Source organism: Sus scrofa, chromosome Y (genome assembly GCF_054392235.1).
Source record: "Sus scrofa isolate SSC_HxYL_T2T_F1_AM1 chromosome Y, Sscrofa_HxYL_maternal_Yorkshire_Landrace_v2.0, whole genome shotgun sequence".
NCBI lineage: Eukaryota > Metazoa > Chordata > Mammalia > Artiodactyla > Suidae > Sus > Sus scrofa.
Genome location: NC_139402.1, coordinates 12,273,724 through 12,284,201, shown reverse-complemented (window position 1 = coordinate 12,284,201; position 10,478 = coordinate 12,273,724). Strand labels below are relative to the sequence as shown.

The following is a 10,478-nucleotide window of genomic DNA, read 5'->3' as shown; positions in this document are numbered from 1 at the left end:
CCTTAACCGCTGGGCAGGCAAGGGATGGGACCCATATCCTTGCACACATGTTGGGTTCTTAACCTGCTGAGAGAGAGCAGGAACTCTGATGTAAGTATCCTTAATATTATGCTACTTTACTCTCTGTGGCATTGGATCATATTGAAGTTGCTTTGGGAAGAAAAACAAGTAATGGAGAATTTTATTAAGTAAAAAAACCTCATGATTATTAATTAAGCCTAGTGACCTGGATTAGTTTGTGTTTGTTGTTTGCTTGTTTTGGGTGATTTCAAAGTTTGGAATTGTTTTTTCTTTTTTCTCCTGGGGAAATGCAACAAACAAGGACATGCAATAAACTCTCAGATAGCCTTCAATATTAATCATTGACTAGGTATTTCATTGAGTTGGATTTTTCCAGCTTCATTCATTTTATTCCTCTAATATAAAATTATGTGGTGAACACAGTTGAAGCCTAGGCCCTCTGCACAGAGGTTCTCATGTGGGTACTCACAAGGTGCTCAGTGAATTCCTGAGAAGCAGACTTGGAGAACACCATCTCTCCAGAGATTAGGAGTGAGATAGCTGTACTCTTGGAAATGGCATCAAAGGTGGCCTCAGGGGAGTTGCCCAGCTTGGCAGTGCAGCCCCTGGTAGAAGTGTAGCAGTCATCAATTCCATCATCAGCAGTAGCTTCTTAGGACAGGGGCTGAGACAATGCCAGTGGCCCTGGGGGCAGGGAAGAGGCACACCAGCATGGAGCCACAGTGGAAAGGCACTTTGCAAGGGATGATATGTGGCTTGCCAATCTTGTCCCCGAGGAGCCTGCACACTGCACTTGGATGATGGAGAGCTTGGCCAGAATGATGGCCCCATGGGTGGCAGTGGATACCAGCTTAGAGCATTTGGCACCAAAACCAATGTGTCCTTGGTAATCCCTAGTGGCGACAAATGTCTTGAACATGGTCCTCCGACCAGCAAATTCTGCTTCTGCACAGGCATCATCTTCATAGACTGGTCCTTGAAGGATGCCCCCAGGAAAAGTCGATGATCTCAGATTCTTTGATGGGCAGAGCAAAGAGAGAGATCTCTTGCAGAGACTCGATCTTCATGTTTTTGAGTCGGTGGGCCACCTTGGTGATTGGGAGCTTTGTCTTCCTTGTCCTCAGCTCTGCCCCCACAAGCTCCCCATCCTTGTCCTCATCTGCCTGGGCCATGACCCTGGCATCCCTGCAGCTCTGGAAGCCTTTGTGGAAGAACCTTGGTCTCCAGCTGTAGGTGCCCAAAGCCTCCAGCCTTCCTGGAGCCTCTGGCCCCTCCCACAACACCAGCATCATCTGCCTTTTAGTGTTTTCATGAAGAAGCGAGTTCTAGATTTTTGAGGTTCAACTGGTTTTATAGAAATTGATCTGTATTGGAAAACTGAGTGTGGTTTGTAGGTATTTCCTTCTAGGGTTTAGCTTTTCTTGTCATCCTTTTAACAGAGACTTCCAAAGAACACAATTTTAAAAATATTTAGACTCAGTTTGTACTCACTTGTTAATATTTTCTTTTATGGACAATGCATTTGGTATCAAATCTGGCATTTTGCCTAATCCTAAATTTGAAAAAATCTTACTTTCATTTTTTCTCCAAAGATTTGTATAGGTTTTACATTTTGTGTGGAATCTTGCTCCAATTTACGTAATTGTTCACTGTGGTGATACCTAAATTTTTGTTGTAGTTTGTGTGTGATGTTCATCTATTTCAATACTTTGACATTTGTTGTTGTTTGCCTATGATAGTCACCTGCTCAAAAGATTACCATATCTCCATTAAATTGTGTTTGCACTTTTGTGTAGAAACACATAGATGTGAGAACATGGTTATGTTTTTGAGCTCTTTATTCTGTCTGACAAAACAGGGAAGGTTTTATTTCTTGTTTCTGTCCAATTTATATCTGTCTCTGCCAGTTAAATGCAGTCTTCTAGCCACCATTGCTTTGCTGGGATTTTTATATTAGTTGGGTTAAATCTGAAACTCAAGGAGCCATTTGACTAGAATCCATTATTTTCAAAATACCTTGAATCTTCCAATCCACTGATATACTTCCAATCCAGAGTGCAGCTCCATATTTTCTTCATTTTTTAATCCCCAGCCCCAGAAATTGGTATATTTTCACTTCTTTTGTAAACAATTTGTAATAGTACTGCACTTTTAATATCCGTGTCCCTTTGTTAGGAGTACATGTTTGTTATGTTGATCTAGTATTCTGTGTCTGTTCTGAACTCTCTGATTCTGTGAGTTTCTTAGTATCCTATGGTATATTTATAGGTGTGCAATCATATCTGAAAACGGGGAAGGTTTTCTTTCCTTTCTTTCTTTCTTCCTTTCTTCCTTTCTTTCCTTTCTTTCTTTCTTTCTTTCTTTCCTTTCTTTCTTTTCCTCTTTCTTTCTCTCTTTCTTTTTTATTTTTTTGTCATTTTGTCATTTCTTGGGCCGCTACCTCGGCATATGGAAGTTCCCAGGCAAGGGGTCTAATCGGAGCTGAAGCCACTGGCCTACACCAGAGCCACAGCGACGCTGTATCCGAGCCGCCTCTGCAACCTACACCACAGCTCACAGCAATTGCGGATCATTAACCCACTGAGCAAGGGCAGGGATCGAATCCAAAACCTCATGTTTCCTAGTTGGATAAGATAACCACTGCGACACAATGGGAACTCCTCTTTCTCTCTTTCTTTCTGTCTTTCTCTCTCTCTTTCTTTCTTGCTTGCTTGCTTTCTTTCTTCTTTCTTCTTTCTTAATTTCTTTCTTTCTTTCTTCCTGATCTACCTGCTTTTTACATCTTCTCATAGTATGTTACCTAGATCTTCCTGGCCATTACTAAGTGGTGATGGCAGACACTTTACTCCATTTCTGGTTTTAGAGGGAAATTGTTCAGTCTTTCATCATTAAATATATCATTATAGAGTTTTCATAGGTGTTTTAAGTGGAGGAAGTTCACTTCCATTCACAGTTCAAACTTCACATGTTCAAATCAAGACTGAGTGTAGAATTTTGTCAATTTTTTCTTCACTGGCTGTTGTATCAAGTGTTTTTTCCTCTTCCATCAATTTAACATGGCAGAGTGTTTGAATCCATCCACAATGATTTTAGAGTTATCAACCAGTCTTGCATGATTGAAACAAATGGCAGTGATCATGATCTCTGTGCGTGTCTCTCTTGTGTATATATATCTCCAAGTAAATACTTCGCCTGGGATTCTTTGCATCTCTGGCCATGATGGGATTTGGACTTTTTTTATATTGCTTTTTTCTAATTTTGGAGTAAGGCTAATACTGCCTTCATTAAATGAATGAACATGTGCCCCCCACCCTTTAATGTTTTCGAGGTGATCATAGAGAACTGATGTTAATTCTTACACTGTTTGGTGAAATTTTGCAATTTCTATCTCATTATGTAGAATCGGTGTTAATTCTATAAATGATTGGCAAAATACTCCAGTATTGACCATCTAGGTCTGCAGACTTCTCTTAAACATTTAGTCATAAGATGTAAGTAACTTTTTTGGCAACCCTGTGGTATGCAGAATTTCAAAAGCCAGGGACAAAACCCTCACCATAGCAGTGACCTGAGCCACTGCAATGACAATGCCAGATCCTTACCCTTCTGAGCCACCAGGGAACTCCTTAGAATTGAGTATCATTTATAGTGGAGAAGTTATCTCAACTGTGTCAGTGTATGCTTTCTGAAGAATTTGTTCATATCACCTATGTCTTAATCTTATATGTTCATAGTATTCACATTTATATTTTTGTTACTACTATTATTACTGCAGGGATGTAGTGAAAGCACACTTCCTTCTTGATTCTATAAAATGTCTTTCCCTTCTTTTTGTTGGGTAGTTTAGATTTTATCACTTTTATTGATCTCTTGAAAGAATCAGTTCCTTGGTTCATCAAAATTTCTTTTTGTTTTTTGGACTTTTTCCCCATTCTTTGGCTGTTCCTGTGGCATATGGAGCTTCCCAGGCTAGGGTTCAAATCAGAGCTGTATCTGCTGGCCTATGCCAGAGCTACAGCAACTCAGGATCCATGCCATGTCTGCAACCTCCACCACAGCAAAATGCAATGCCAGATCCTTAACCCCTGAGCAAGGCCAGGGACTCAACCTGCAAACTCATCCTTCCTAGCCAGATTCATTAACTACTGAGCCACAATGGGACTCCTCATTAAAATGTCTTATTTCTCTTTCATTTCACTTAATTTTTTTAAACTTTTAAATTGCTTTCCTTTTATCATTTCGGCCTTTTTTTTCTTTATGTAGTTCCTTGTAGAGGATGTTTAGATTAGTAACAGACCCATTTTATCTTTTCTAAAGTTTGCATTTTGTGTCATGAATTTTCCTCTCAGCAATGCTTTGCTGCATTTATATCTCAATTGATAGGCTGTAGTTTCTTTTTTCTTTGATTGAGGGTAGGATTTTGCTTTTCTTGACAGTTCTTTGACCCTGGGCTTGGGAAAAGATTCTTGCTTGAACTGTGGACTAGCTTCCAAGTGTGTGGTGCTTTTCCTATTCTGCTTATCTTACTTTTGTACAGTATGGCTGGACAGCCCATTGCATGGTTTTGAATCTTTCAGTTTGTTGAGGTGTAGTTTTTGGCATAGGTGTAGGATTCATGGGCCCTTGGACATAGTGTGTATTCTGAGTTAGGTAGAATGTACTATAAAGTTAGACTGCCTTGGTTAGTGATGTTTATTTGTCCTTTTTTTAATAGCTGCACTCATGACATATGGAAGTTCCCAGGCTAGGCATCAAGTTGTAGCTGCAGTTGCCAGCCTATGCCACTGTCATAGCAATGTTGGGTCTGAGCTGTGTCTGTGACCTGTGGCAATACTGGTAGCTTTAACCCGTTGAAGGAAGCCAGGGATCAAATCCTCCTGAAGACTCTTTATGGTTCTTACCCTTCTGAGCCACAATGGGAACTCCTGGTATTGTTGAGTTCTGTATCTTTGTTAGCTTTCTGCCAAGTTCTATGAACTGAGAATAACATTGAAATGTCCTGTTGTAATTTTAGATTTGTCTATTTCTTCCACTCTTTTAGGTTTACTGCACATGTTCAGGTACAAAGACATCCCAGATTGCGGTGTTGTTTTCTTTAGGGTTTTGTTCATTTATCATTATACAGTATCTTTCCATGATATTATCTTTTCTCTGAACTGATTTATCTAATATTAATAGGTTTAAGTATTCTTGGTTTTCTTTCATCAATTTTTCTTTCTATCTTTGTTCCACTTTTCCCTTTCAATCTGTCTCGATTGTTTGATTGAAATGAATTTCTTATGAACAGGTTGTAAGTGGATCATGTTTTCGATTTCTGCTGATGTCTTTATGTTGTTGTATGATTTAATGACAATTATGTCATGGCTTTCTAAAAATTATTGTTATGATTGTGGGCTACTTGAAGAGAATTTCAAAATCTGCTTTGATATACCTACATTAAAAAAACAAGGTTGTCCCTGGGCATGTGGACGTTCCCAGGCCAGGTATTGAATCTGAGCTCCAGGTGCAATCCTATGCCACAGGGAGAATGCTGGTTCCTTGAACACTCTTTGCCAGGCAAGCCATAGAACATGCCCCTCTGCAAGGACCCAAGATGCTGCAGTTGGATTTTTAACAGACTGCATCACAGCCAGAATACCTACTTGTAGTGTTTTTCAATGTATGTCTGGATATCATTTGTGGTGGTTGTTCTAGGTATTATATTGTACATTTACAATTTATTATGGTCTACTGATGCTCTGTTTTTTTACAGATTTTAGTAAAACATAAAAACCTTACTTCCTTTTCAATCCCTTAGCACACCCCTGTATGTAATTGTCTACTCTCTCTGCATACATTTAGCCTATTTGGTATGACATACTTTCTTTGTCTTTTCGTGGGGGGCACACACATGGCAAATGGAAAATCTAGAACTAGGGGTCAGATGGAATCCATGGCCACAGGCCTATGCCACAGCAATGCCAGATCCTTAACTCACTGAATGAGGACAGGGATGGAACCCACATCCTCATGGACACTAGCAGGGTTCTAAAGTCACTGAGGCACAGGGACACTCCAAGTAACATGCATTTTTAATTGTGTTACATTTAGTTCCATAATTACCTTTGATTCTTACATATTGGAGTTTTGCTGATATTAAGGAAACATATGCTTCATAAGTTTCTCATGAGCATCAACCCTGTACATGATTGTTTGTTTTTAAGCACTTTTATGGTAACATTGGCATTTGTCCATCATATTTTTTCCTTGGAAAAGATGAAAATGCAACCTAACCTTCTCAGAACCCAGGAAGTTAATAAAAAGCTCTAAATGCCCCTGAATTCCAGACCCTGCTCGATGCCAGTAAATAGGTAGAAGGTCACACTTCCTATTGTTCCAGGGCCTGCTATCCTGGCCTAAGTAAGATAACAGGAAATGAGTTGACTAATCGCTTATCTGGATTCTGTAAAACTGACTGGCACCATAGAAGAATTGATTACACATTGAAAGCCCTAGTGACCTATCTCAACTGCAATCTGTCACTCTGCCCAGGAGCCTACGCAGATGCGGACCTCCAGAGTTATTTTAAAATGATTGGTCCACGGAGCATGGGCTCTCAATATTTTAAAATGATTGGTTTGCGACGCACAGGCTTTGTTGTGAACCCCATAAAAGCTGTCCCAATTCTGCACTTGGGGCCGCAGTCCTCTACCCCTGCGTGGTGTACGACTGTGGGCCCCAGCGCGTTTGGAATAAAAATCCTCTTGCTGTTTGCATCAAGACCGCTTCTCATGAGTGATTTGGGGTGTCGCCTCTTCTGAGCCTGGACGAGGGGGATTGTTCATTTACTGGCCTTTCATTTGGTGCATTGGCCAGGAAATCCTGCGACCACCCCTTACACCCGAGAATCGACTTGGAGGTAAAAGGATCCCTTTTGGAACGTGTGTGTGTGTCGGCCAGTGTCTCTGTTGTGAGTGTCTGTTTTCGGTAATGTGCGCTTTCGCTTTGCAGCTGTCCTCTCAGACTATAAGGACTGGAGGACTGTGATCAGCAGACATGCTAGGAGGATCACAGGCTGCTGCCCTGGAGGATGCCCTGGGAGGTGGGGAGAGCCAGGGATGCCTGGTGGTCTCCTTCTGTCGGTCAGAGGACCGAGTTCTGTTGTTGAAGTGAAAACTTCCCCCTCCGCGGCCGTCCGACTCTTTTGCCTGCTTGTGGAAGACGCGGATGGGTCACGTGTGTCTGGATCTGTTGGTTTCTGTTTTGTGTGTCTTTGTCTTGTGCGTCCTTGTCTACAGTTTTAATATGGGACAGACGGTGACGACCCCCCTTAGTTTGACTCTCGACCATTGGACTGAAGTTAAATCCAGGGCTCATAATTTGTCAGTTCAGGTTAAGAAGGGACCTTGGCAGACTTTCTGTGCCTCTGAATGGCCAACATTCGATGTTGGATGGCCATCAGAGGGGACCTTTAATTCTGAAATTATCCTGGCTGTTAAAACAATTATTTTTCAGACTGGACCCGGCTCTCATCCTGATCAGGAGCCCTATATTCTTACGTGGCAAGATTTGGCAGAAGATCCTCCGCCATGGGTTAAACCATGGCTAAATAAACCAAGAAAGCCAGGTCCCCAAATTCTGGCTCTTGGAGAGAAAAACAAACACTTGGCTGAAAAAGTCAAGCCCTCTCCTCGTATCTACCCTGAGATCGAGGAGCCGCTGACTTGGCCGGAACCCCAACCTGTTCCCCCAACCCCTTATCTAGCACAGGGTGCTGCGAGGGGACCCTCTGCCCCTCCTGGAGCTCCGGTGGTGGAGGGACCTGCTGCTGGGACTCAGAGCCGGAGGGGCACCACCCTGGAGCGGACAGACGAGATCGTGATATTACCGCTGCGCACCTATGGCCCTCCCATGCCGGGGGGCCAATTGCAGCCCCTCCAGTATTGGCCCTTTTCTTCTGCAGATCTCTATAATTGGAAAACTAACCATCCCCCTTCCTCGGAGGATCCCCAACACCTCACGGGGTTGGTGGAGTCCCTTATTTTCTCTCACCAGCCTACTTGGTATGATTGTCAACAGCTGCTGCAGACACTCTTCACAACTGAGGAGTGAGAGAGAATTCTGTTAGAGGCTAGAAAAAATATTCCTGGGGCCGACGGGCGACCCACGCAGTTGCAAAATGAGATTGACATGGGATTTCCCTTGACTCGCCCCGGTTGGGACCACAACACGGCCGTAGGTAGGGAGAGCTTGAAAATCTATCGCCAGGCTCTGTTGGCGGGTCTCCGGTGCGCCTCAAGATGGCCCACTAATTTGGCTAAGGTAAGAGAGGTGATGCAGGGACAGAACGAACCTCCCTTGGTATTTCTTGAGAGGCTCATGGAAGCCTTTAGGTGGTTCACCCCTTTTGATCCTACCTCAGAGGCCCAGAAAGCCTCAGGGGCCCTGGCCTTCATAGGGCAGTTGGCTCTGGATATCAGAAAGAAACTTCAGAGACTGGAAGGGTTACAGGAGGCTGAGTTATGTGATCTAGTGAAAGAAGCAGAGAAGGTGTATTACAGAAGGGAGACAGAAGAGGAGAAGGAACAGAGAAAAGAAAAGGAGAGAGAAGAAAGGGAGGAAAGACGTGATAGACGGCAAGAGAAGAATTTGACTAAGATCTTGGCCGCAGTGGTTGAAGGGAAGAGCAGCAGTGAGAGAGAGAGAGATTTTAGGAAAATTAGGTCAGGCCCTAGACAGTCAGGGAACCTGGGCAATAGGACCCCACTCGACAAGGACCAGTGTGCGTATTGTAAAGAAAAAGGACACTGGGCAAGGAACTGCCCCAAGAAGGGAAACAAAGGACCAAAGGTCCTAGCTCTGGAAGAAGATAAAGATTAGGGGAGACGGGGTTCGGACCCCCTCCCCGAGCCCAGGGTAACTTTGAAGGTGGAGGGGCAACCAGTTGAGTTCCTGGTTGATACTGGAGCAGAGCATTCAGTGCTGCTACAACCATTAGGAAAATGAAAAGAAAAAAAAATCCTGGGTGATGGGTGCTACAGGGCAATGGCAGTATCCATGGACTACCCGAAGAACCGTTGACTTGGGAGTGGGACGGGTAACCCACTCGTTTCTGGTCATCCCTGAGTGCCCAGTACCCCTTCTAGGTAGAGACTTACTGACCAAGATGGGAGCTCAAATTTCTTTTGAACAAGGAAGACCAGAAGTGTCTGCGAATAACAAACCCATCACTGTGTTGACCCTCCAATTAGATGATGAATATCGACTATATTCTCCCCAAGTAAAGCCTGATCAAGATATACAGTCCTGGTTGGAGCAGTTTCCACAAACCTGGGCAGAAACCGCAGGAATGGGTTTGGCAAAGCAAGTTCCCCCACAGGTTATTCAGCTGAAGGCCAGTGCTACACCAGTATCAGTCAGACAGTACCCCTTGAGTAGAGAGGCTCGAGAAGGAATTTGGCCGCATGTTCAAAGATTAATCCAACAGGGCATCCTAGTTCCTGTCCAATCCCCTTGGAATACTCCCCTGCTACCGGTTAGGAAGCCTGGGACCAATGATTATCGACCAGTACAGGACTTGAGAGAGGTCAATAAAAGGGTGCAGGACATACACCCAACGGTCCCGAACCCTTATAACCTCTTGAGCGCCCTCCCGCCTGAACGGAACTGGTACACAGTATTGGACTTAAAAGATGCCTTCTTCTGCCTGAGATTACACCCCACTAGCCAACCACTTTTTGCCTTTGAATGGAGAGATCCAGGTACAGGAAGAACCAGGCAGCTCACCTGGACCCGACTGCCCCAAGGGTTCAAGAACTCCCCGACCATCTTTGATGAAGCCCTACACAGAGACCTGGCCAACTTCAGGATCCAACACCCTCAGGTGACCCTCCTTCAGTACGTGGATGACCTGCTTCTGGCGGGAGCCACCAAACAGGACTGCTTAGAAGGTACGAAGGCACTACTGCTGGAATTGTCTGACCTAGGTTACAGAGCCTCCGCTAAGAAGGCCCAGATTTGCAGGAAAGAGGTAACATACTTGGGGTACAGTTTGCGGGATGGGCAGCGATGGCTGACGGAGGCACGGAAGAAAACTGTAGTCCAGATACCAGCCCCAACCACAGCCAAACAAGTGAGAGAGTTTTTGGGGACAGCTGGATTTTGCAGACTGTGGATCCCGGGGTTTGCGACCTTAGCAGCCCCACTCTACCCGCTAACCAAAGAAAAAGGGGAATTCTCCTGGGCTCCTGAGCACCAGAACGCATTTGATGCTATCAAAAAGGCCCTGCTGAGCGCACCTGCTCTGGCCCTCTCTGACGTAACTAAACCTTTTACCCTTTATGTGGATGAGCATAAGGGAGTAGCCCGGGGAGTTTTAACTCAAACCCTAGGACCATGGAGAAGACCTGTTGCCTACCTATCAAAGAAGCTCGATCCTGTAGCCAGTGGTTGGCCCGTATGCCTGAAGGCTATCGCAG

The 10,478-nt window shown here is 44.1% G+C and overlaps 1 pseudogene; it reads right to left on the bottom strand.

The window, feature by feature from the left end:
- Nucleotides 1–451: 451 nt before the first annotated feature.
- Nucleotides 452–2,088, bottom strand: LOC110257956 (small ribosomal subunit protein uS5 pseudogene; annotated as a pseudogene).
- Nucleotides 2,089–10,478: the final 8,390 nt, after the last annotated feature.